The following is a 23475-nucleotide window of genomic DNA, read 5'->3' as shown; positions in this document are numbered from 1 at the left end:
ACATGACTGCACTTTTCGGCTTGCTGCTGCTGCAATCCACGCGTTTTAGATCTGCATAACTCCACCTCTTTAAACACAGCACCTTCACCCCCTGCTGTTCCCACCCGCCTCAACACCGTTGGAAGGGAGGAGAACCAATTAAGGCGGGGGGTGGGGTGGAACGAGCAGCTGTCTACCCTTAGCAGGAGGGCTCCTGATTACATACCTCTCCTGCTGCTACTGCTGCTGGCTGTCCAGCAGCAGACTGAAGGTGGCTGCTGCTGTGCACAGGTATATAAAGGCTCAGAGCCTATTATGACACGCGCAGCCAGCGTTCCATTGCCACATTCCATCTACTGCAGGCAGGATACCTGGCTGGCTGAATGTCGCTGAGAAGCTCACAGAGACCGCCATAAGCAACAGTTTAACAGAATGCCACAGACTAATCAACCAAACTTTTTGGGTTGGGTTCTCTTTTATAGTCTGCAGGCATTAAATGAAAGAAGTCAGTGTTCCAGCAGAAGGAGACAACGTTTCAGAAAAGGCATTGTAGCAAACCAAAAAAGAAATTTTAAGCGCAGCAGAGTAACCAGCGCACATACCTGTTAGCTCAGGTGAGTTTAAAAGGCTGCTGTTGATAACAAGGGCATTTGCTAAATAGATGGTGTGTGTACAACAATATACTGAAAGGTCAATTATATTGTGCAGCTTATCTCACCACCTGTAGTTATTTAGGTGAAAGCTCCAAAATGCTTGCCTAATATGTCTGTTTATCCAAAAGGAAGTAAAAAGGGAGAGCTAGAAAGATTGCATTGCATCACATTACATGGCAATGCAATGCACAGTTGCTGAAGTTGAACCAAAATGAGCTTGTAATCTGGCTTCTGCAACTTTGAACATGAAAAATCCAATGAGGAGAAGAAAAGCAAAGCCAAAGAGTCCATCCCAAAATCCGACAAACAAGCAAAATGAACAAAAAACATTGAATTCAATTCTTTCTGATTTTAGAAACTGCATTAAAGAAGGGGTGCACCGGTCCTGGAGATACTGCAATACCAGGTCAATGCGTGGAGTGGACAGAGCAAGCTCTTTTTCCATCTCCCTGTTCTAAAAATCCATTTAATATATGGTCCCCAGATAGGGGACGTATCAGATATTAAACTGATAAGAACAGATTTTTTGATTGAAGCTGCATCCAAGGCACTGAAAAATGTGACCGAAGTCACACCAAAACAGCGCACGAGGCGAGGATTCATGTGGACCCTTCCCGGAGGAGAGGGTCCCCAATAAACCATCCCCATCCCTCCGAGCCAGAAGGCCACAGCGAGGGTCAGGGATCTCCGATGCTCTCCCTAGCCGAAGCCGGAGAAGAGCCGTTTTCGTGCTCCCAGCTTCCATCTAGGCTGCCACCCTAGTGGAGCTGGAGCCTGTGTTGGTTTCTCAGCCCAAAGCTGACCGGACCTCCGACCGGGTTTATAAAAATTCCCCTTCCTAGCCCGGAGGCCAGGAATAGGGGGGGTTGCTCAGAAAGTATGATTGGCAAAGGTGCGGCGTGCTACGAAGCCAAGTCTTTCTGGGGTTCCCAGTCCCAGTAAGCTTGGACTCCCACCAGGGCGCCTACTCCTGGGGCACATTGCTCCAAAGCCCTCACACTTACCCAGCCTAGTGACTTCGATCCTGGAGGGCCATGTTTTCCATCAGATAACTCTATGAGCCACCTGGCGTACTAACAAGTGCACCAAACCAGTGTGTAATATGCATCAATTTACTAGGGCAGCCCAAGGACAAAACTGCCTTTTCAAAAGATACTACACTTGATCTTAGCCAAAAGGCCGAGAAGCGATAACCAGAATTGGTTTCAAACTACGGAGCCACCCAAGGATCCTGAAAAGTCCATTTGTGGAGATGAGCTCCTGGACTCCCGTTAAGAAGACATGTTGTCAACCTCTAGATCCCTTACATGCCTGCACTTTTCGGCTTGCTGCTGCTGCAATCCACGCGTTTTAGATCTGCATAACTCCACCTCTTTAAACACAGCACCTTCACCCCCTGCTGTTCCCACCCGCCTCAACACCGTTGGAAGGGAGGAGACCCAATTAAGGCGGGGGGTGGGGTGGAACGAGCAGCTGTCTACCCTTAGCAGGAGGGCTCCTGATTACATACCTCTCCTGCTGCTGCTGCTGCTGGCTGTCCAGCAGCAGACTGAAGGTGGCTGCTGCTGTGCACAGGTATATAAAGGCTCAGAGCCTATTATGACACGCGCAGCCAGCGTTCCATTGCCACATTCCATCTACTGCAGGCAGGATACCTGGCTGGTTGAATGTCGCTGAGAAGCTCACAGAGACCGCCATAAGCAACAGTTTAACAGAATGCCACAGACTAATCAACCAAACTTTTTGGGTTGGGTTCTCTTTTATAGTCTGCAGGCATTAAATGAAAGAAGTCAGTGTTCCAGCAGAAGGAGACAACGTTTCAGAAAAGGCATTGTAGCAAACCAAAAAAGAAATTTTAAGCGCAGCAGAGTAACCAGCGCACATACCTGTTAGCTCAGGTGAGTTTAAAAGGCTGCTGTTGATAACAAGGGCATTTGCTAAATAGATGGTGTGTGTGCAACAATATACTGAAAGGTCAATTATATTGTGCAGCTTATCTCACCACCTGTAGTTATTTAGGTGAAAGCTCCAAAATGCTTGCCTAATATGTCTGTTTATCCAAAAGGAAGTAAAAAGGAGAGCTAGAAAGATAGCATTGCATCACATTACATGGCAATGCAATGCACAGTTGCTGAAGTTGAACCAAAATGAGCTTGTAATCTGGCTTCTGCAACTTTGAACATGAAAAATCCAATGAGGAGAAGAAAAGCAAAGCCAAAGAGTCCATCCCAAAATCCGACAAACAAGCAAAATGAACAAAAAACATTGAATTCAATTCTTTCTGATTTTAGAAACTGCGTTAAAGAAGTGGTGCACCGGTCCTGGAGATACTGCAATACCAGGTCAATGCGTGGAGTGGACAGAGCAAGCTCTTTTTCCATCTCCCTGTTCTAAAAATCCATTTAATATATGGTCCCCAGATAGGGGACGTATCAGATATTAAACTGATAAGAACAGATACTACACTTGATCTTAGCCAAAAGGCCGAGAAGCGATAACCAGAATTGGTTTCAAACTACGGAGCCACCCAAGGATCCTGAAAAGTCCATTTGTGGAGATGAGCTCCTGGACTCCCGTTAAGAAGACATGTTGTCAACCTCTAGATCCCTTACATGCCTGCACTTTTCGGCTTGCTGCTGCTGCAATCCACGCGTTTTAGATCTGCATAACTCCACCTCTTTAAACACAGCACCTTCACCCCCTGCTGTTCCCACCCGCCTCAACACCGTTGGAAGGGAGGAGAACCAATTAAGGCGGGGGGTGGGGTGGAACGAGCAGCTGTCTACCCTTAGCAGGAGGGCTCCTGATTACATACCTCTCCTGCTGCTGCTGCTGCTGGCTGTCCAGCAGCAGACTGAAGGTGGCTGCTGCTGTGCACAGGTATATAAAGGCTCAGAGCCTATTATGACACGCGCAGCCAGCGTTCCATTGCCACATTCCATCTACTGCAGGCAGGATACCTGGCTGGCTGAATGTCGCTGAGAAGCTCACAGAGACCGCCATAAGCAACAGTTTAACAGAATGCCACAGACTAATCAACCAAACTTTTTGGGTTGGGTTCTCTTTTATAGTCTGCAGGCATTAAATGAAAGAAGTCAGTGTTCCAGCAGAAGGAGACAACGTTTCAGAAAAGGCATTGTAGCAAACCAAAAAAGAAATTTTAAGCGCAGCAGAGTAACCAGCGCACATACCTGTTAGCTCAGGTGAGTTTAAAAGGCTGCTGTTGATAACAAGGGCATTTGCTAAATAGATGGTGTGTGTGCAACAATATACTGAAAGGTCAATTATATTGTGCAGCTTATCTCACCACCTGTAGTTATTTAGGTGAAAGCTCCAAAATGCTTGCCTAATATGTCTGTTTATCCAAAAGGAAGTAAAAAGGGAGAGCTAGAAAGATAGCATTGCATCACATTACATGGCAATGCAATGCACAGTTGCTGAAGTTGAACCAAAATGAGCTTGTAATCTGGCTTCTGCAACTTTGAACATGAAAAATCCAATGAGGAGAAGAAAAGCAAAGCCAAAGAGTCCATCCCAAAATCCGACAAACAAGCAAAATGAACAAAAAACATTGAATTCAATTCTTTCTGATTTTAGAAACTGCATTAAAGAAGGGGTGCACCGGTCCTGGAGATACTGCAATACCAGGTCAATGCGTGGAGTGGACAGAGCAAGCTCTTTTTCCATCTCCCTGTTCTAAAAATCCATTTAATATATGGTCCCCAGATAGGGGACGTATCAGATATTAAACTGATAAGAACAGATACTACACTTGATCTTAGCCAAAAGGCCGAGAAGCGATAACCAGAATTGGTTTCAAACTACGGAGCCACCCAAGGATCCTGAAAAGTCCATTTGTGGAGATGAGCTCCTGGACTCCCGTTAAGAAGACATGTTGTCAACCTCTAGATCCCTTACATGCCTGCACTTTTCGGCTTGCTGCTGCTGCAATCCACGCGTTTTAGATCTGCATAACTCCACCTCTTTAAACACAGCACCTTCACCCCCTGCTGTTCCCACCCGCCTCAACACCGTTGGAAGGGAGGAGAACCAATTAAGGCGGGGGGTGGGGTGGAACGAGCAGCTGTCTACCCTTAGCAGGAGGGCTCCTGATTACATACCTCTCCTGCTGCTGCTGCTGGCTGTCCAGCAGCAGACTGAAGGTGGCTGCTGCTGTGCACAGGTATATAAAGGCTCAGAGCCTATTATGACACGCGCAGCCAGCGTTCCATTGCCACATTCCATCTACTGCAGGCAGGATACCTGGCTGGCTGAATGTCGCTGAGAAGCTCACAGAGACCGCCATAAGCAACAGTTTAACAGAATGCCACAGACTAATCAACCAAACTTTTTGGGTTGGGTTCTCTTTTATAGTCTGCAGGCATTAAATGAAAGAAGTCAGTGTTCCAGCAGAAGGAGACAACGTTTCAGAAAAGGCATTGTAGCAAACCAAAAAAGAAATTTTAAGCGCAGCAGAGTAACCAGCGCACATACCTGTTAGCTCAGGTGAGTTTAAAAGGCTGCTGTTGATAACAAGGGCATTTGCTAAATAGATGGTGTGTGTGCAACAATATACTGAAAGGTCAATTATATTGTGCAGCTTATCTCACCACCTGTAGTTATTTAGGTGAAAGCTCCAAAATGCTTGCCTAATATGTCTGTTTATCCAAAAGGAAGTAAAAAGGGAGAGCTAGAAAGATAGCATTGCATCACATTACATGGCAATGCAATGCACAGTTGCTGAAGTTGAACCAAAATGAGCTTGTAATCTGGCTTCTGCAACTTTGAACATGAAAAATCCAATGAGGAGAAGAAAAGCAAAGCCAAAGAGTCCATCCCAAAATCCGACAAACAAGCAAAATGAACAAAAAACATTGAATTCAATTCTTTCTGATTTTAGAAACTGCATTAAAGAAGGGGTGCACCGGTCCTGGAGATACTGCAATACCAGGTCAATGCGTGGAGTGGACAGAGCAAGCTCTTTTTCCATCTCCCTGTTCTAAAAATCCATTTAATATATGGTCCCCAGATAGGGGACGTATCAGATATTAAACTGATAAGAACAGATACTACACTTGATCTTAGCCAAAAGGCCGAGAAGCGATAACCAGAATTGGTTTCAAACTACGGAGCCACCCAAGGATCCTGAAAAGTCCATTTGTGGAGATGAGCTCCTGGACTCCCGTTAAGAAGACATGTTGTCAACCTCTAGATCCCTTACATGCCTGCACTTTTCGGCTTGCTGCTGCTGCAATCCACGCGTTTTAGATCTGCATAACTCCACCTCTTTAAACACAGCACCTTCACCCCCTGCTGTTCCCACCCGCCTCAACACCGTTGGAAGGGAGGAGAACCAATTAAGGCGGGGGGTGGGGTGGAACGAGCAGCTGTCTACCCTTAGCAGGAGGGCTCCTGATTACATACCTCTCCTGCTGCTGCTGCTGCTGGCTGTCCAGCAGCAGACTGAAGGTGGCTGCTGCTGTGCACAGGTATATAAAGGCTCAGAGCCTATTATGACACGCGCAGCCAGCGTTCCATTGCCACATTCCATCTACTGCAGGCAGGATACCTGGCTGGCTGAATGTCGCTGAGAAGCTCACAGAGACCGCCATAAGCAACAGTTTAACAGAATGCCACAGACTAATCAACCAAACTTTTTGGGTTGGGTTCTCTTTTATAGTCTGCAGGCATTAAATGAAAGAAGTCAGTGTTCCAGCAGAAGGAGACAACGTTTCAGAAAAGGCATTGTAGCAAACCAAAAAAGAAATTTTAAGCGCAGCAGAGTAACCAGCGCACATACCTGTTATCCCAGGTGAGTTTAAAAGGCTGCTGTTGATAACAAGGGCATTTGCTAAATAGCTGGTGTGTGTGCAACAATATACTGAAAGGTCAATTATATTGTGCAGCTTATCTCACCACCTGTAGTTATTTAGGTGAAAGCTCCAAAATGCTTGCCTAATATGTCTGTTTATCCAAAAGGAAGTAAAAAGGGAGAGCTAGAAAGATAGCATTGCATCACATTACATGGCAATGCAATGCACAGTTGCTGAAGTTGAACCAAAATGAGCTTGTAATCTGGCTTCTGCAACTTTGAACATGAAAAATCCAATGAGGAGAAGAAAAGCAAAGCCAAAGAGTCCATCCCAAAATCCGACAAACAAGCAAAATGAACAAAAAACATTGAATTCAATTCTTTCTGATTTTAGAAACTGCATTAAAGAAGGGGTGCACCGGTCCTGGAGATACTGCAATACCAGGTCAATGCGTGGAGTGGACAGAGCAAGCTCTTTTTCCATCTCCCTGTTCTAAAAATCCATTTAATATATGGTCCCCAGATAGGGGACGTATCAGATATTAAACTGATAAGAACAGATACTACACTTGATCTTAGCCAAAAGGCCGAGAAGCGATAACCAGAATTGGTTTCAAACTACGGAGCCACCCAAGGATCCTGAAAAGTCCATTTGTGGAGATGAGCTCCTGGACTCCCGTTAAGAAGACATGTTGTCAACCTCTAGATCCCTTACATGACTGCACTTTTCGGCTTGCTGCTGCTGCAATCCACGCGTTTTAGATCTGCATAACTCCACCTCTTTAAACACAGCACCTTCACCCCCTGCTGTTCCCACCCGCCTCAACACCGTTGGAAGGGAGGAGAACCAATTAAGGCGGGGGGTGGGGTGGAACGAGCAGCTGTCTACCCTTAGCAGGAGGGCTCCTGATTACATACCTCTCCTGCTGCTACTGCTGCTGGCTGTCCAGCAGCAGACTGAAGGTGGCTGCTGCTGTGCACAGGTATATAAAGGCTCAGAGCCTATTATGACACGCGCAGCCAGCGTTCCATTGCCACATTCCATCTACTGCAGGCAGGATACCTGGCTGGCTGAATGTCGCTGAGAAGCTCACAGAGACCGCCATAAGCAACAGTTTAACAGAATGCCACAGACTAATCAACCAAACTTTTTGGGTTGGGTTCTCTTTTATAGTCTGCAGGCATTAAATGAAAGAAGTCAGTGTTCCAGCAGAAGGAGACAACGTTTCAGAAAAGGCATTGTAGCAAACCAAAAAAGAAATTTTAAGCGCAGCAGAGTAACCAGCGCACATACCTGTTAGCTCAGGTGAGTTTAAAAGGCTGCTGTTGATAACAAGGGCATTTGCTAAATAGATGGTGTGTGTACAACAATATACTGAAAGGTCAATTATATTGTGCAGCTTATCTCACCACCTGTAGTTATTTAGGTGAAAGCTCCAAAATGCTTGCCTAATATGTCTGTTTATCCAAAAGGAAGTAAAAAGGGAGAGCTAGAAAGATTGCATTGCATCACATTACATGGCAATGCAATGCACAGTTGCTGAAGTTGAACCAAAATGAGCTTGTAATCTGGCTTCTGCAACTTTGAACATGAAAAATCCAATGAGGAGAAGAAAAGCAAAGCCAAAGAGTCCATCCCAAAATCCGACAAACAAGCAAAATGAACAAAAAACATTGAATTCAATTCTTTCTGATTTTAGAAACTGCATTAAAGAAGGGGTGCACCGGTCCTGGAGATACTGCAATACCAGGTCAATGCGTGGAGTGGACAGAGCAAGCTCTTTTTCCATCTCCCTGTTCTAAAAATCCATTTAATATATGGTCCCCAGATAGGGGACGTATCAGATATTAAACTGATAAGAACAGATTTTTTGATTGAAGCTGCATCCAAGGCACTGAAAAATGTGACCGAAGTCACACCAAAACAGCGCACGAGGCGAGGATTCATGTGGACCCTTCCCGGAGGAGAGGGTCCCCAATAAACCATCCCCATCCCTCCGAGCCAGAAGGCCACAGCGAGGGTCAGGGATCTCCGATGCTCTCCCTAGCCGAAGCCGGAGAAGAGCCGTTTTCGTGCTCCCAGCTTCCATCTAGGCTGCCACCCTAGTGGAGCTGGAGCCTGTGTTGGTTTCTCAGCCCAAAGCTGACCGGACCTCCGACCGGGTTTATAAAAATTCCCCTTCCTAGCCCGGAGGCCAGGAATAGGGGGGGTTGCTCAGAAAGTATGATTGGCAAAGGTGCGGCGTGCTACGAAGCCAAGTCTTTCTGGGGTTCCCAGTCCCAGTAAGCTTGGACTCCCACCAGGGCGCCTACTCCTGGGGCACATTGCTCCAAAGCCCTCACACTTACCCAGCCTAGTGACTTCGATCCTGGAGGGCCATGTTTTCCATCAGATAACTCTATGAGCCACCTGGCGTACTAACAAGTGCACCAAACCAGTGTGTAATATGCATCAATTTACTAGGGCAGCCCAAGGACAAAACTGCCTTTTCAAAAGATACTACACTTGATCTTAGCCAAAAGGCCGAGAAGCGATAACCAGAATTGGTTTCAAACTACGGAGCCACCCAAGGATCCTGAAAAGTCCATTTGTGGAGATGAGCTCCTGGACTCCCGTTAAGAAGACATGTTGTCAACCTCTAGATCCCTTACATGCCTGCACTTTTCGGCTTGCTGCTGCTGCAATCCACGCGTTTTAGATCTGCATAACTCCACCTCTTTAAACACAGCACCTTCACCCCCTGCTGTTCCCACCCGCCTCAACACCGTTGGAAGGGAGGAGAACCAATTAAGGCGGGGGGTGGGGTGGAACGAGCAGCTGTCTACCCTTAGCAGGAGGGCTCCTGATTACATACCTCTCCTGCTGCTGCTGCTGCTGGCTGTCCAGCAGCAGACTGAAGGTGGCTGCTGCTGTGCACAGGTATATAAAGGCTCAGAGCCTATTATGACACGCGCAGCCAGCGTTCCATTGCCACATTCCATCTACTGCAGGCAGGATACCTGGCTGGTTGAATGTCGCTGAGAAGCTCACAGAGACCGCCATAAGCAACAGTTTAACAGAATGCCACAGACTAATCAACCAAACTTTTTGGGTTGGGTTCTCTTTTATAGTCTGCAGGCATTAAATGAAAGAAGTCAGTGTTCCAGCAGAAGGAGACAACGTTTCAGAAAAGGCATTGTAGCAAACCAAAAAAGAAATTTTAAGCGCAGCAGAGTAACCAGCGCACATACCTGTTAGCTCAGGTGAGTTTAAAAGGCTGCTGTTGATAACAAGGGCATTTGCTAAATAGATGGTGTGTGTGCAACAATATACTGAAAGGTCAATTATATTGTGCAGCTTATCTCACCACCTGTAGTTATTTAGGTGAAAGCTCCAAAATGCTTGCCTAATATGTCTGTTTATCCAAAAGGAAGTAAAAAGGAGAGCTAGAAAGATAGCATTGCATCACATTACATGGCAATGCAATGCACAGTTGCTGAAGTTGAACCAAAATGAGCTTGTAATCTGGCTTCTGCAACTTTGAACATGAAAAATCCAATGAGGAGAAGAAAAGCAAAGCCAAAGAGTCCATCCCAAAATCCGACAAACAAGCAAAATGAACAAAAAACATTGAATTCAATTCTTTCTGATTTTAGAAACTGCATTAAAGAAGGGGTGCACCGGTCCTGGAGATACTGCAATACCAGGTCAATGCGTGGAGTGGACAGAGCAAGCTCTTTTTCCATCTCCCTGTTCTAAAAATCCATTTACTATATGGTCCCCAGATAGGGGACGTATCAGATATTAAACTGATAAGAACAGATACTACACTTGATCTTAGCCAAAAGGCCGAGAAGCGATAACCAGAATTGGTTTCAAACTACGGAGCCACCCAAGGATCCTGAAAAGTCCATTTGTGGAGATGAGCTCCTGGACTCCCGTTAAGAAGACATGTTGTCAACCTCTAGATCCCTTACATGCCTGCACTTTTCGGCTTGCTGCTGCTGCAATCCACGCGTTTTAGATCTGCATAACTCCACCTCTTTAAACACAGCACCTTCACCCCCTGCTGTTCCCACCCGCCTCAACACCGTTGGAAGGGAGGAGAACCAATTAAGGCGGGGGGTGGGGTGGAACGAGCAGCTGTCTACCCTTAGCAGGAGGGCTCCTGATTACATACCTCTCCTGCTGCTGCTGCTGCTGGCTGTCCAGCAGCAGACTGAAGGTGGCTGCTGCTGTGCACAGGTATATAAAGGCTCAGAGCCTATTATGACACGCGCAGCCAGCGTTCCATTGCCACATTCCATCTACTGCAGGCAGGATACCTGGCTGGCTGAATGTCGCTGAGAAGCTCACAGAGACCGCCATAAGCAACAGTTTAACAGAATGCCACAGACTAATCAACCAAACTTTTTGGGTTGGGTTCTCTTTTATAGTCTGCAGGCATTAAATGAAAGAAGTCAGTGTTCCAGCAGAAGGAGACAACGTTTCAGAAAAGGCATTGTAGCAAACCAAAAAATAAATTTTAAGCGCAGCAGAGTAACCAGCGCACATACCTGTTAGCTCAGGTGAGTTTAAAAGGCTGCTGTTGATAACAAGGGCATTTGCTAAATAGATGGTGTGTGTGCAACAATATACTGAAAGGTCAATTATATTGTGCAGCTTATCTCACCACCTGTAGTTATTTAGGTGAAAGCTCCAAAATGCTTGCCTAATATGTCTGTTTATCCAAAAGGAAGTAAAAAGGGAGAGCTAGAAAGATAGCATTGCATCACATTACATGGCAATGCAATGCACAGTTGCTGAAGTTGAACCAAAATGAGCTTGTAATCTGGCTTCTGCAACTTTGAACATGAAAAATCCAATGAGGAGAAGAAAAGCAAAGCCAAAGAGTCCATCCCAAAATCCGACAAACAAGCAAAATGAACAAAAAACATTGAATTCAATTCTTTCTGATTTTAGAAACTGCATTAAAGAAGGGGTGCACCGGTCCTGGAGATACTGCAATACCAGGTCAATGCGTGGAGTGGACAGAGCAAGCTCTTTTTCCATCTCCCTGTTCTAAAAATCCATTTAATATATGGTCCCCAGATAGGGGACGTATCAGATATTAAACTGATAAGAACAGATACTACACTTGATCTTAGCCAAAAGGCCGAGAAGCGATAACCAGAATTGGTTTCAAACTACGGAGCCACCCAAGGATCCTGAAAAGTCCATTTGTGGAGATGAGCTCCTGGACTCCCGTTAAGAAGACATGTTGTCAACCTCTAGATCCCTTACATGCCTGCACTTTTCGGCTTGCTGCTGCTGCAATCCACGCGTTTTAGATCTGCATAACTCCACCTCTTTAAACACAGCACCTTCACCCCCTGCTGTTCCCACCCGCCTCAACACCGTTGGAAGGGAGGAGAACCAATTAAGGCGGGGGGTGGGGTGGAACGAGCAGCTGTCTACCCTTAGCAGGAGGGCTCCTGATTACATACCTCTCCTGCTGCTGCTGCTGCTGGCTGTCCAGCAGCAGACTGAAGGTGGCTGCTGCTGTGCACAGGTATATAAAGGCTCAGAGCCTATTATGACACGCGCAGCCAGCGTTCCATTGCCACATTCCATCTACTGCAGGCAGGATACCTGGCTGGCTGAATGTCGCTGAGAAGCTCACAGAGACCGCCATAAGCAACAGTTTAACAGAATGCCACAGACTAATCAACCAAACTTTTTGGGTTGGGTTCTCTTTTATAGTCTGCAGGCATTAAATGAAAGAAGTCAGTGTTCCAGCAGAAGGAGACAACGTTTCAGAAAAGGCATTGTAGCAAACCAAAAAATAAATTTTAAGCGCAGCAGAGTAACCAGCGCACATACCTGTTAGCTCAGGTGAGTTTAAAAGGCTGCTGTTGATAACAAGGGCATTTGCTAAATAGATGGTGTGTGTGCAACAATATGCTGAAAGGTCAATTATATTGTGCAGCTTATCTCACCACCTGTAGTTATTTAGGTGAAAGCTCCAAAATGCTTGCCTAATATGTCTGTTTATCCAAAAGGAAGTAAAAAGGGAGAGCTAGAAAGATAGCATTGCATCACATTACATGGCAATGCAATGCACAGTTGCTGAAGTTGAACCAAAATGAGCTTGTAATCTGGCTTCTGCAACTTTGAACATGAAAAATCCAATGAGGAGAAGAAAAGCAAAGCCAAAGAGTCCATCCCAAAATCCGACAAACAAGCAAAATGAACAAAAAACATTGAATTCAATTTTTTCAGATTTTAGAAACTGCATTAAAGAAGGGGTGCACCGGTCCTGGAGATACTGCAATACCAGGTCAATGCGTGGAGTGGACAGAGCAAGCTCTTTTTCCATCTCCCTGTTCTAAAAATCCATTTAATATATGGTCCCCAGATAGGGGACGTATCAGATATTAAACTGATAAGAACAGATTTTTGATTGAAGCTGCATCCAAGGCACTGAAAAATGTGACCGAAGTCACACCAAAACAGCGCACGAGGCGAGGATTCATGTGGACCCTTCCCGGAGGAGAGGGTCCCCAATAAACCATCCCCATCCCTCCGAGCCAGAAGGCCACAGCGAGGGTCAGGGATCTCCGATGCTCTCCCTAGCCGAAGCCGGAGAAGAGCCGTTTTCGTGCTCCCAGCTTCCATCTAGGCTGCCACCCTAGTGGAGCTGGAGCCTGTGTTGGTTTCTCAGCCCAAAGCTGACCGGACCTCCGACCGGGTTTATAAAAATTCCCCTTCCTAGCCCGGAGGCAAGGAATAGGGGGGGTTGCTCAGAAAGTATGATTGGCAAAGGTGCGGCGTGCTACGAAGCCAAGTCTTTCTGGGGTTCCCAGTCCCAGTAAGCTTGGACTCCCACCAGGGCGCCTACTCCTGGGGCACATTGCTCCAAAGCCCTCACACTTACCCAGCCTAGTGACTTCGATCCTGGAGGGCCATGTTTTCCATCAGATAACTCTATGAGCCACCTGGCGTACTAACAAGTGCACCAAACCAGTGTGTAATATGCATCAATTTACTAGGGCAGCCCAAGGACAAAACTGCCTTTTCAAAAGATACTACACTTGATCTTAGCCAAAAGGCCGAGAAGCGATAACCAGAATTGGTTTCAAACTACGGAGCCACCCAAGGATCCTGAAAAGTCCATTTGTGGAGATGAGCTCCTGGACTCCCGTTAAGAAGACATGTTGTCAACCTCTAGATCCCTTACATGCCTGCACTTTTCGGCTTGCTGCTGCTGCAATCCACGCGTTTTAGATCTGCATAACTCCACCTCTTTAAACACAGCACCTTCACCCCCTGCTGTTCCCACCCGCCTCAACACCGTTGGAAAGGAGGAGAACCAATTAAGGCGGGGGGTGGGGTGGAACGAGCAGCTGTCTACCCTTAGCAGGAGGGCTCCTGATTACATACCTCTCCTGCTGCTGCTGCTGCTGGCTGTCCAGCAGCAGACTGAAGGTGGCTGCTGCTGTGCACAGGTATATAAAGGCTCAGAGCCTATTATGACACGCGCAGCCAGCGTTCCATTGCCACATTCCATCTACTGCAGGCAGGATACCTGGCTGGCTGAATGTCGCTGAGAAGCTCACAGAGACCGCCATAAGCAACAGTTTAACAGAATGCCACAGACTAATCAACCAAACTTTTTGGGTTGGGTTCTCTTTTATAGTCTGCAGGCATTAAATGAAAGAAGTCAGTGTTCCAGCAGAAGGAGACAACGTTTCAGAAAAGGCATTGTAGCAAACCAAAAAAGAAATTTTAAGCACAGCAGAGTAACCAGCGCACATACCTGTTAGCTCAGGTGAGTTTAAAAGGCTGCTGTTGATAACAAGGGCATTTGCTAAATAGATGGTGTGTGTGCAACAATATACTGAAAGGTCAATTATATTGTGCAGCTTATCTCACCACCTGTAGTTATTTAGGTGAAAGCTCCAAAATGCTTGCCTAATATGTCTGTTTATCCAAAAGGAAGTAAAAAGGGAGAGCTAGAAAGATAGCATTGCATCACATTACATGGCAATGCAATGCACAGTTGCTGAAGTTGAACCAAAATGAGCTTGTAATCTGGCTTCTGCAACTTTGAACATGAAAAATCCAATGAGGAGAAGAAAAGCAAAGCCAAAGAGTCCATCCCAAAATCCGACAAACAAGCAAAATGAACAAAAAACATTGAATTCAATTCTTTCTGATTTTAGAAACTGCATTAAAGAAGGGGTGCACCGGTCCTGGAGATACTGCAATACCAGGTCAATGCGTGGAGTGGACAGAGCAAGCTCTTTTTCCATCTCCCTGTTCTAAAAATCCATTTAATATATGGTCCCCAGATAGGGGACGTATCAGATATTAAACTGATAAGAACAGATTTTTTGATTGAAGCTGCATCCAAGGCACTGAAAAATGTGACCGAAGTCACACCAAAACAGCGCACGAGGCGAGGATTCATGTGGACCCTTCCCGGAGGAGAGGGTCCCCAATAAACCATCCCCATCCCTCCGAGCCAGAAGGCCACAGCGAGGGTCAGGGATCTCCGATGCTCTCCCTAGCCGAAGCCGGAGAAGAGCCGTTTTCGTGCTCCCAGCTTCCATCTAGGCTGCCACCCTAGTGGAGCTGGAGCCTGTGTTGGTTTCTCAGCCCAAAGCTGACCGGACCTCCGACCGGGTTTATAAAAATTCCCCTTCCTAGCCCGGAGGCCAGGAATAGGGGGGGTTGCTCAGAAAGTATGATTGGCAAAGGTGCGGCGTGCAACGAAGCCAAGTCTTTCTGGGGTTCCCAGTCCCAGTAAGCTTGGACTCCCACCAGGGCGCCTACTCCTGGGGCACATTGCTCCAAAGCCCTCACACTTACCCAGCCTAGTGACTTCGATCCTGGAGGGCCATGTTTTCCATCAGATAACTCTATGAGCCACCTGGCGTACTAACAAGTGCACCAAACCAGTGTGTAATATGCATCAATTTACTAGGGCAGCCCAAGGACAAAACTGCCTTTTCAAAAGATACTACACTTGATCTTAGCCAAAAGGCCGAGAAGCGATAACCAGAATTGGTTTCAAACTACGGAGCCACCCAAGGATCCTGAAAAGTCCATTTGTGGAGATGAGCTCCTGGACTCCCGTTAAGAAGACATGTTGTCAACCTCTAGATCCCTTACATGCCTGCACTTTTCGGCTTGCTGCTGCTGCAATCCACGCGTTTTAGATCTGCATAACTCCACCTCTTTAAACACAGCACCTTCACCCCCTGCTGTTCCCACCCGCCTCAACACCGTTGGAAGGGAGGAGAACCAATTAAGGCGGGGGGTGGGGTGGAACGAGCAGCTGTCTACCCTTAGCAGGAGGGCTCCTGATTACATACCTCTCCTGCTGCTGCTGCTGCTGGCTGTCCAGCAGCAGACTGAAGGTGGCTGCTGCTGTGCACAGGTATATAAAGGCTCAGAGCCTATTATGACACGCGCAGCCAGCGTTCCATTGCCACATTCCATCTACTGCAGGCAGGATACCTGGCTGGCTGAATGTCGCTGAGAAGCTCACAGAGACCGCCATAAGCAACAGTTTAACAGAATGCCACAGACTAATCAACCAAACTTTTTGGGTTGGGTTCTCTTTTATAGTCTGCAGGCATTAAATGAAAGAAGTCAGTGTTCCAGCAGAAGGAGACAACGTTTCAGAAAAGGCATTGTAGCAAACCAAAAAAGAAATTTTAAGCGCAGCAGAGTAACCAGCGCACATACCTGTTAGCTCAGGTGAGTTTAAAAGGCTGCTGTTGATAACAAGGGCATTTGCTAAATAGATGGTGTGTGTGCAACAATATACTGAAAGGTCAATTATATTGTGCAGCTTATCTCACCACCTGTAGTTATTTAGGTGAAAGCTCCAAAATGCTTGCCTAATATGTCTGTTTATCCAAAAGGAAGTAAAAAGGGAGAGCTAGAAAGATAGCATTGCATCACATTACATGGCAATGCAATGCACAGTTGCTGAAGTTGAACCAAAATGAGCTTGTAATCTGGCTTCTGCAACTTTGAACATGAAAAATCCAATGAGGAGAAGAAAAGCAAAGCCAAAGAGTCCATCCCAAAATCCGACAAACAAGCAAAATGAACAAAAAACATTGAATTCAATTCTTTCTGATTTTAGAAACTGCATTAAAGAAGGGGTGCACCGGTCCTGGAGATACTGCAATACCAGGTCAATGCGTGGAGTGGACAGAGCAAGCTCTTTTTCCATCTCCCTGTTCTAAAAATCCATTTAATATATGGTCCCCAGATAGGGGACGTATCAGATATTAAACTGATAAGAACAGATACTACACTTGATCTTAGCCAAAAGGCCGAGAAGCGATAACCAGAATTGGTTTCAAACTACGGAGCCACCCAAGGATCCTGAAAAGTCCATTTGTGGAGATGAGCTCCTGGACTCCCGTTAAGAAGACATGTTGTCAACCTCTAGATCCCTTACATGCCTGCACTTTTCGGCTTGCTGCTGCTGCAATCCACGCGTTTTAGATCTGCATAACTCCACCTCTTTAAACACAGCACCTTCACCCCCTGCTGTTCCCACCCGCCTCAACACCGTTGGAAGGGAGGAGAACCAATTAAGGCGGGGGGTGGGGTGGAACGAGCAGCTGTCTACCCTTAGCAGGAGGGCTCCTGATTACATACCTCTCCTGCTGCTGCTGCTGCTGGCTGTCCAGCAGCAGACTGAAGGTGGCTGCTGCTGTGCACAGGTATATAAAGGCTCAGAGCCTATTATGACACGCGCAGCCAGCGTTCCATTGCCACATTCCATCTACTGCAGGCAGGATACCTGGCTGGCTGAATGTCGCTGAGAAGCTCACAGAGACCGCCATAAGCAACAGTTTAACAGAATGCCACAGACTAATCAACCAAACTTTTTGGGTTGGGTTCTCTTTTATAGTCTGCAGGCATTAAATGAAAGAAGTCAGTGTTCCAGCAGAAGGAGACAACGTTTCAGAAAAGGCATTGTAGCAAACCAAAAAAGAAATTTTAAGCGCAGCAGAGTAACCAGCGCACATACCTGTTAGCTCAGGTGAGTTTAAAAGGCTGCTGTTGATAACAAGGGCATTTGCTAAATAGATGGTGTGTGTGCAACAATATACTGAAAGGTCAATTATATTGTGCAGCTTATCTCACCACCTGTAGTTATTTAGGTGAAAGCTCCAAAATGCTTGCCTAATATGTCTGTTTATCCAAAAGGAAGTAAAAAGGGAGAGCTAGAAAGATAGCATTGCATCACATTACATGGCAATGCAATGCACAGTTGCTGAAGTTGAACCAAAATGAGCTTGTAATCTGGCTTCTGCAACTTTGAACATGAAAAATCCAATGAGGAGAAGAAAAGCAAAGCCAAAGAGTCCATCCCAAAATCCGACAAACAAGCAAAATGAACAAAAAACATTGAATTCAATTCTTTCTGATTTTAGAAACTGCATTAAAGAAGGGGTGCACCGGTCCTGGAGATACTGCAATACCAGGTCAATGCGTGGAGTGGACAGAGCAAGCTCTTTTTCCATCTCCCTGTTCTAAAAATCCATTTAATATATGGTCCCCAGATAGGGGACGTATCAGATATTAAACTGATAAGAACAGATACTACACTTGATCTTAGCCAAAAGGCCGAGAAGCGATAACCAGAATTGGTTTCAAACTACGGAGCCACCCAAGGATCCTGAAAAGTCCATTTGTGGAGATGAGCTCCTGGACTCCCGTTAAGAAGACATGTTGTCAACCTCTAGATCCCTTACATGCCTGCACTTTTCGGCTTGCTGCTGCTGCAATCCACGCGTTTTAGATCTGCATAACTCCACCTCTTTAAACACAGCACCTTCACCCCCTGCTGTTCCCACCCGCCTCAACACCGTTGGAAGGGAGGAGAACCAATTAAGGCGGGGGGTGGGGTGGAACGAGCAGCTGTCTACCCTTAGCAGGAGGGCTCCTGATTACATACCTCTCCTGCTGCTGCTGCTGCTGGCTGTCCAGCAGCAGACTGAAGGTGGCTGCTGCTGTGCACAGGTATATAAAGGCTCAGAGCCTATTATGACACGCGCAGCCAGCGTTCCATTGCCACATTCCATCTACTGCAGGCAGGATACCTGGCTGGCTGAATGTCGCTGAGAAGCTCACAGAGACCGCCATAAGCAACAGTTTAACAGAATGCCACAGACTAATCAACCAAACTTTTTGGGTTGGGTTCTCTTTTATAGTCTGCAGGCATTAAATGAAAGAAGTCAGTGTTCCAGCAGAAGGAGACAACGTTTCAGAAAAGGCATTGTAGCAAACCAAAAAAGAAATTTTAAGCGCAGCAGAGTAACCAGCGCACATACCTGTTATCCCAGGTGAGTTTAAAAGGCTGCTGTTGATAACAAGGGCATTTGCTAAATAGCTGGTGTGTGTGCAACAATATACTGAAAGGTCAATTATATTGTGCAGCTTATCTCACCACCTGTAGTTATTTAGGTGAAAGCTCCAAAATGCTTGCCTAATATGTCTGTTTATCCAAAAGGAAGTAAAAAGGGAGAGCTAGAAAGATAGCATTGCATCACATTACATGGCAATGCAATGCACAGTTGCTGAAGTTGAACCAAAATGAGCTTGTAATCTGGCTTCTGCAACTTTGAACATGAAAAATCCAATGAGGAGAAGAAAAGCAAAGCCAAAGAGTCCATCCCAAAATCCGACAAACAAGCAAAATGAACAAAAAACATTGAATTCAATTCTTTCTGATTTTAGAAACTGCATTAAAGAAGGGGTGCACCGGTCCTGGAGATACTGCAATACCAGGTCAATGCGTGGAGTGGACAGAGCAAGCTCTTTTTCCATCTCCCTGTTCTAAAAATCCATTTAATATATGGTCCCCAGATAGGGGACGTATCAGATATTAAACTGATAAGAACAGATACTACACTTGATCTTAGCCAAAAGGCCGAGAAGCGATAACCAGAATTGGTTTCAAACTACGGAGCCACCCAGGATCCTGAAAAGTCCATTTGTGGAGATGAGCTCCTGGACTCCCGTTAAGAAGACATGTTGTCAACCTCTAGATCCCTTACATGCCTGCACTTTTCGGCTTGCTGCTGCTGCAATCCACGCGTTTTAGATCTGCATAACTCCACCTCTTTAAACACAGCACCTTCACCCCCTGCTGTTCCCACCCGCCTCAACACCGTTGGAAGGGAGGAGAACCAATTAAGGCGGGGGGTGGGGTGGAACGAGCAGCTGTCTACCCTTAGCAGGAGGGCTCCTGATTACATACCTCTCCTGCTGCTGCTGCTGCTGGCTGTCCAGCAGCAGACTGAAGGTGGCTGCTGCTGTGCACAGGTATATAAAGGCTCAGAGCCTATTATGACACGCGCAGCCAGCGTTCCATTGCCACATTCCATCTACTGCAGGCAGGATACCTGGCTGGCTGAATGTCGCTGGGAAGCTCACAGAGACCGCCATAAGCAACAGTTTAACAGAATGCCACAGACTAATCAACCAAACTTTTTGGGTTGGGTTCTCTTTTATAGTCTGCAGGCATTAAATGAAAGAAGTCAGTGTTCCAGCAGAAGGAGACAACGTTTCAGAAAAGGCATTGTAGCAAACCAAAAAAGAAATTTTAAGCGCAGCAGAGTAACCAGCGCACATACCTGTTAGCTCAGGTGAGTTTAAAAGGCTGCTGTTGATAACAAGGGCATTTGCTAAATAGATGGTGTGTGTGCAACAATATACTGAAAGGTCAATTATATTGTGCAGCTTATCTCACCACCTGTAGTTATTTAGGTGAAATCTCCAAAATGCTTGCCTAATATGTCTGTTTATCCAAAAGGAAGTAAAAAGGGAGAGCTAGAAAGATAGCATTGCATCACATTACATGGCAATGCAATGCACAGTTGCTGAAGTTGAACCAAAATGAGCTTGTAATCTGGCTTCTGCAACTTTGAACATGAAAAATCCAATGAGGAGAAGAAAAGCAAAGCCAAAGAGTCCATCCCAAAATCCGACAAACAAGCAAAATGAACAAAAAACATTGAATTCAATTCTTTCTGATTTTAGAAACTGCATTAAAGAAGGGGTGCACCGGTCCTGGAGATACTGCAATACCAGGTCAATGCGTGGAGTGGACAGAGCAAGCTCTTTTTCCATCTCCCTGTTCTAAAAATCCATTTAATATATGGTCCCCAGATAGGGGACGTATCAGATATTAAACTGATAAGAACAGATACTACACTTGATCTTAGCCAAAAGGCCGAGAAGCGATAACCAGAATTGGTTTCAAACTACGGAGCCACCCAAGGATCCTGAAAAGTCCATTTGTGGAGATGAGCTCCTGGACTCCCGTTAAGAAGACATGTTGTCAACCTCTAGATCCCTTACATGCCTGCACTTTTCGGCTTGCTGCTGCTGCAATCCACGCGTTTTAGATCTGCATAACTCCACCTCTTTAAACACAGCACCTTCACCCCCTGCTGTTCCCACCCGCCTCAACACCGTTGGAAGGGAGGAGAACCAATTAAGGCGGAGGGTGGGGTGGAACGAGCAGCTGTCTACCCTTAGCAGGAGGGCTCCTGATTACATACCTCTCCTGCTGCTGCTGCTGCTGGCTGTCCAGCAGCAGACTGAAGGTGGCTGCTGCTGTGCACAGGTATATAAAGGCTCAGAGCCTATTATGACATGCGCAGCCAGCGTTCCATTGCCACATTCCATCTACTGCAGGCAGGATACCTGGCTGGCTGAATGTCGCTGAGAAGCTCACAGAGACCGCCATAAGCAACAGTTTAACAGAATGCCACAGACTAATCAACCAAACTTTTTGGGTGGGGTTCTCTTTTATAGTCTGCAGGCATTAAATGAAAGAAGTCAGTGTTCCAGCAGAAGGAGACAACGTTTCAGAAAAGGCATTGTAGCAAACCAAAAAAGAAATTTTAAGCGCAGCAGAGTAACCAGCGCACATACCTGTTAGCTCAGGTGAGTTTAAAAGGCTGCTGTTGATAACAAGGGCATTTGCTAAATAGATGGTGTGTGTGCAACAATATACTGAAAGGTCAATTATATTGTGCAGCTTATCTCACCACCTGTAGTTATTTAGGTGAAAGCTCCAAAATGCTTGCCTAATATGTCTGTTTATCCAAAAGGAAGTAAAAAGGGAGAGCTAGAAAGATAGCATTGCATCACATTACATGGCAATGCAATGCACAGTTGCTGAAGTTGAACCAAAATGAGCTTGTAATCTGGCTTCTGCAACTTTGAACATGAAAAATCCAATGAGGAGAAGAAAAGCAAAGCCAAAGAGTCCATCCCAAAATCCGACAAACAAGCAAAATGAACAAAAAACATTGAATTCAATTCTTTCTGATTTTAGAAACTGCATTAAAGAAGGGGTGCACCGGTCCTGGAGATACTGCAATACCAGGTCAATGCGTGGAGTGGACAGAGCAAGCTCTTTTTCCATCTCCCTGTTCTAAAAATCCATTTAATATATGGTCCCCAGATAGGGGACGTATCAGATATTAAACTGATAAGAACAGATACTACACTTGATCTTAGCCAAAAGGCCGAGAAGCGATAACCAGAATTGGTTTCAAACTACGGAGCCACCCAAGGATCCTGAAAAGTCCATTTGTGGAGATGAGCTCCTGGACTCCCGTTAAGAAGACATGTTGTCAACCTCTAGATCCCTTACATGCCTGCACTTTTCGGCTTGCTGCTGCTGCAATCCACGCGTTTTAGATCTGCATAACTCCACCTCTTTAAACACAGCACCTTCACCCCCTGCTGTTCCCACCCGCCTCAACACCGTTGGAAGGGAGGAGAACCAATTAAGGCGGGGGGTGGGATGGAACGAGCAGCTGTCTACCCTTAGCAGGAGGGCTCCTGATTACATACCTCTCCTGCTGCTGCTGCTGCTGGCTGTCCAGCAGCAGACTGAAGGTGGCTGCTGCTGTGCACAGGTATATAAAGGCTCAGAGCCTATTATGACACGCGCAGCCAGCGTTCCATTGCCACATTCCATCTACTGCAGGCAGGATACCTGGCTGGCTGAATTTCGCTGAGAAGCTCACAGAGACCGCCATAAGCAACAGTTTAACAGAATGCCACAGACTAATCAACCAAACTTTTTGGGTTGGGTTCTCTTTTATAGTCTGCAGGCATTAAATGAAAGAAGTCAGTGTTCCAGCAGAAGGAGACAACGTTTCAGAAAAGGCATTGTAGCAAACCAAAAAAGAAATTTTAAGCGCAGCAGAGTAACCAGCGCACATACCTGTTAGCTCAGGTGAGTTTAAAAGGCTGCTGTTGATAACAAGGGCATTTGCTAAATAGATGGTGTGTGTGCAACAATATACTGAAAGGTCAATTATATTGTGCAGCTTATCTCACCACCTGTAGTTATTTAGGTGAAAGCTCCAAAATGCTTGCCTAATATGTCTGTTTATCCAAAAGGAAGTAAAAAGGGAGAGCTACAAAGATAGCATTGCATCACATTACATGGCAATGCAATGCACAGTTGCTGAAGTTGAACCAAAATGAGCTTGTAATCTGGCTTCTGCAACTTTGAACATGAAAAATCCAATGAGGAGAAGAAAAGCAAAGCCAAAGAGTCCATCCCAAAATCCGACAAACAAGCAAAATGAACAAAAAACATTGAATTCAATTCTTTCTGATTTTAGAAACTGCATTAAAGAAGGGGTGCACCGGTCCTGGAGATACTGCAATACCAGGTCAATGCGTGGAGTGGACAGAGCAAGCTCTTTTTCCATCTCCCTGTTCTAAAAATCCATTTAATATATGGTCCCCAGATAGGGGACGTATCAGATATTAAACTGATAAGAACAGATACTACACTTGATCTTAGCCAAAAGGCCGAGAAGCGATAACCAGAATTGGTTTCAAACTACGGAGCCACCCAAGGATCCTGAAAAGTCCATTTGTGGAGATGAGCTCCTGGACTCCCGTTAAGAAGACATGTTGTCAACCTCTAGATCCCTTACATGCCTGCACTTTTCGGCTTGCTGCTGCTGCAATCCACGCGTTTTAGATCTGCATAACTC

The 23475-nt window shown here is 45.9% G+C and overlaps 15 non-coding genes and 5 pseudogenes across 15 annotated transcripts; all 20 read right to left on the bottom strand.

Annotated features, from left to right (window-relative positions):
* Window positions 1-1001: 1001 nt before the first annotated feature.
* LOC141203169 (U2 spliceosomal RNA) lies at window positions 1002-1183 on the bottom strand. The gene has a single exon (XR_012274306.1). It is a non-coding gene; the product is annotated as a U2 spliceosomal RNA (small nuclear RNA).
* Window positions 1184-1707: 524 nt separating this feature from the next.
* Window positions 1708-1823, bottom strand: LOC141203317 (U2 spliceosomal RNA; annotated as a pseudogene).
* Window positions 1824-2937: 1114 nt separating this feature from the next.
* On the bottom strand, window positions 2938-3128 carry LOC141203760 (U2 spliceosomal RNA). The gene has a single exon (XR_012274787.1). It is a non-coding gene; the product is annotated as a U2 spliceosomal RNA (small nuclear RNA).
* A 1115-nt stretch (window positions 3129-4243) lies between these two features.
* Window positions 4244-4434, bottom strand: LOC141203691 (U2 spliceosomal RNA). The gene has a single exon (XR_012274721.1). It is a non-coding gene; the product is annotated as a U2 spliceosomal RNA (small nuclear RNA).
* A 1112-nt stretch (window positions 4435-5546) lies between these two features.
* On the bottom strand, window positions 5547-5737 carry LOC141203690 (U2 spliceosomal RNA). The gene has a single exon (XR_012274720.1). It is a non-coding gene; the product is annotated as a U2 spliceosomal RNA (small nuclear RNA).
* A 1115-nt stretch (window positions 5738-6852) lies between these two features.
* Window positions 6853-7043, bottom strand: LOC141203688 (U2 spliceosomal RNA). Its single transcript, XR_012274718.1, has one exon. It is a non-coding gene; the product is annotated as a U2 spliceosomal RNA (small nuclear RNA).
* Window positions 7044-8158: 1115 nt separating this feature from the next.
* LOC141203168 (U2 spliceosomal RNA) lies at window positions 8159-8340 on the bottom strand. Its single transcript, XR_012274305.1, has one exon. It is a non-coding gene; the product is annotated as a U2 spliceosomal RNA (small nuclear RNA).
* A 524-nt stretch (window positions 8341-8864) lies between these two features.
* Window positions 8865-8980, bottom strand: LOC141203316 (U2 spliceosomal RNA; annotated as a pseudogene).
* Window positions 8981-10094: 1114 nt separating this feature from the next.
* LOC141203805 (U2 spliceosomal RNA) lies at window positions 10095-10285 on the bottom strand. The gene has a single exon (XR_012274830.1). It is a non-coding gene; the product is annotated as a U2 spliceosomal RNA (small nuclear RNA).
* A 1115-nt stretch (window positions 10286-11400) lies between these two features.
* Window positions 11401-11591, bottom strand: LOC141203687 (U2 spliceosomal RNA). The gene has a single exon (XR_012274717.1). It is a non-coding gene; the product is annotated as a U2 spliceosomal RNA (small nuclear RNA).
* A 1115-nt stretch (window positions 11592-12706) lies between these two features.
* On the bottom strand, window positions 12707-12887 carry LOC141203177 (U2 spliceosomal RNA; annotated as a pseudogene).
* Window positions 12888-13411: 524 nt separating this feature from the next.
* Window positions 13412-13527, bottom strand: LOC141203315 (U2 spliceosomal RNA; annotated as a pseudogene).
* A 1115-nt stretch (window positions 13528-14642) lies between these two features.
* LOC141203167 (U2 spliceosomal RNA) lies at window positions 14643-14824 on the bottom strand. The gene has a single exon (XR_012274304.1). It is a non-coding gene; the product is annotated as a U2 spliceosomal RNA (small nuclear RNA).
* A 524-nt stretch (window positions 14825-15348) lies between these two features.
* On the bottom strand, window positions 15349-15464 carry LOC141203314 (U2 spliceosomal RNA; annotated as a pseudogene).
* A 1115-nt stretch (window positions 15465-16579) lies between these two features.
* On the bottom strand, window positions 16580-16770 carry LOC141203686 (U2 spliceosomal RNA). Its single transcript, XR_012274716.1, has one exon. It is a non-coding gene; the product is annotated as a U2 spliceosomal RNA (small nuclear RNA).
* A 1115-nt stretch (window positions 16771-17885) lies between these two features.
* LOC141203685 (U2 spliceosomal RNA) lies at window positions 17886-18076 on the bottom strand. Its single transcript, XR_012274715.1, has one exon. It is a non-coding gene; the product is annotated as a U2 spliceosomal RNA (small nuclear RNA).
* Window positions 18077-19191: 1115 nt separating this feature from the next.
* LOC141203684 (U2 spliceosomal RNA) lies at window positions 19192-19382 on the bottom strand. Its single transcript, XR_012274714.1, has one exon. It is a non-coding gene; the product is annotated as a U2 spliceosomal RNA (small nuclear RNA).
* A 1114-nt stretch (window positions 19383-20496) lies between these two features.
* Window positions 20497-20687, bottom strand: LOC141203683 (U2 spliceosomal RNA). Its single transcript, XR_012274713.1, has one exon. It is a non-coding gene; the product is annotated as a U2 spliceosomal RNA (small nuclear RNA).
* A 1115-nt stretch (window positions 20688-21802) lies between these two features.
* On the bottom strand, window positions 21803-21993 carry LOC141203682 (U2 spliceosomal RNA). Its single transcript, XR_012274712.1, has one exon. It is a non-coding gene; the product is annotated as a U2 spliceosomal RNA (small nuclear RNA).
* A 1115-nt stretch (window positions 21994-23108) lies between these two features.
* Window positions 23109-23299, bottom strand: LOC141203680 (U2 spliceosomal RNA). The gene has a single exon (XR_012274711.1). It is a non-coding gene; the product is annotated as a U2 spliceosomal RNA (small nuclear RNA).
* Between the last annotated feature and the right edge of the window lie 176 nt (window positions 23300-23475).

This window comes from Phyllobates terribilis, unplaced genomic scaffold (assembly GCF_046119375.1).
Source record: "Phyllobates terribilis strain yellow unplaced genomic scaffold, ASM4611937v1 Scaffold_124__1_contigs__length_5142088, whole genome shotgun sequence".
Classification (NCBI taxonomy): domain Eukaryota; kingdom Metazoa; phylum Chordata; class Amphibia; order Anura; family Dendrobatidae; genus Phyllobates; species Phyllobates terribilis.
The sequence above is the reverse complement of the archived record's forward strand: the minus strand, read 5'-3'. Positions and strand labels throughout refer to the sequence as shown.